Here is a 1,653-nt window from a genome sequence, read left to right on the forward strand (position 1 = left end):
ATATCAATAGGACTTGTCATCACAAGCATTTAGAATGGCAGATTGCAACCTCTCAGAGTGTGTGTGTGTGTGTGTGCACGTGTTAAATGTCATCCTGATTTCTTATGATGGGGAAAACAATTTTTCAAAGTTAAATATAGAATTACCATATAACCCAGCAATTCAGTCTTTAGAAATTTCAAGAAGAACTGATAGTAGGATTTTAACCTGATATTTGTACACCCTTGAAAAGGCACTGTGCGCAGTAACGCTACTATTATTTATAGAAGCATTATTCACAATAGTCAAAAGGCCCATCAGGCAAATGCCTATCAGTGGATGAACAGATAAACAAATGTGGTGTATACAGAGAATGGGATACTAAGCCATAAAATGGAATGATGTACTGATACACGCATGCTACAAAGAATGAGCCTGAAAACATTATGATGAGAGAAAGATGTTAGACATAAAGGGCAATATATTATATGATTCCGTTTATATGAAGTATCCGGAACAGACAAATCTACAACCACAGAAAGTGTCTTAAAGCTTCCAGGAGCTAGGTAAAGGGAAGATGGGGAATGCTTATTTTTTTTAAGTCTATGAATATCAGAGATTTACTATTTTTTACGCATACATAAATTTTTATATTCTTATATACATTTCCATTATGGTTTATCTCAGGATATTGAACAGAGTTCCCTGTGTTATACAGGAGGATGTTGTTGCTCATCCAGTCTGTATGTAACAGTTTCCATCTGCTAACCCCAACCTCTCACTTCATCCCTCCGCCATCCCCCACCCCCTTGGCAACCACAAATCTGTTCTCTATGTCTGTGAGTCTGTATCTGTTCCATAGGTAGGCTCATTTGTGTCATATTGTACTAATAGATTCCATATATAAGTGATATCATAAGGTATTTGTCTTTCTGACTTACTTCACTTGTATGGAATGTTTCAGGAATTTGCATGTCATCTTTGTGCAGGGGCCATGCTAATCTTCCCTGTATTGTTCCAATCTTAGTATATGAGCTGGCAAAGTGAACATGGGTATGATTACTTAATGGGCAGTTTCCCTTTGGGTTGACAAATATGTTTTGAAACTAGATAGAGATCATTGTTGTAGGACATTGGGGGTGTCCTGAATACCACTGAATTGTATACTCTGAAATAGTTACTTTTATGTTATCTGAATTTGACCTCAACTAAAAAAATAATCTATGGTGGAATTTCAAGAATCCAAGAGGGGAGCTTTAAAAGGAAGTCAGAATACATTTCTTACACACTATACACACACATACAGACACACACATATAGACACACACATATAGACACACACACATCTGTGGATACAGAAGTTCCAGTGCAAGAACTGTTAACATATATTGGCCAGGTATGATGGCTAATTTTGTGTCAACTTGACTGAGCCAGAGGTGCTCAGATATTTGGTTAAACATTGATATGGGCATTTCTGTGAGAGTGTTTTTCATGAAATTAATATTTTAAATCAGTAGGTTGTGTAAAGCAGATTTCCTCCCCAGTGGCGGTGGGCCTTGATCAACAGCCGAAGGTCTGAATAGAACAAAAAGAAGGGCTGACTGTCCTGAGTAAGACGATTTCTTCTGCCTGACTGCACTCAAGCTGGGACCTTGACCTTGGCTTGCCGTCAGA

General features: G+C 37.9%; 1 non-coding gene across 1 annotated transcript; it reads right to left on the reverse strand.

The window, feature by feature from the left end:
• Positions 1–923: 923 nt before the first annotated feature.
• Positions 924–1,028, reverse strand: LOC114109288 (U6 spliceosomal RNA). The gene has a single exon (XR_003585961.1). It is a non-coding gene; the product is annotated as a U6 spliceosomal RNA (small nuclear RNA).
• Positions 1,029–1,653: the final 625 nt, after the last annotated feature.

The sequence above is a fragment of the Ovis aries genome, chromosome 18, assembly GCF_016772045.2.
Source record: "Ovis aries strain OAR_USU_Benz2616 breed Rambouillet chromosome 18, ARS-UI_Ramb_v3.0, whole genome shotgun sequence".
Taxonomy (NCBI): domain Eukaryota; kingdom Metazoa; phylum Chordata; class Mammalia; order Artiodactyla; family Bovidae; genus Ovis; species Ovis aries.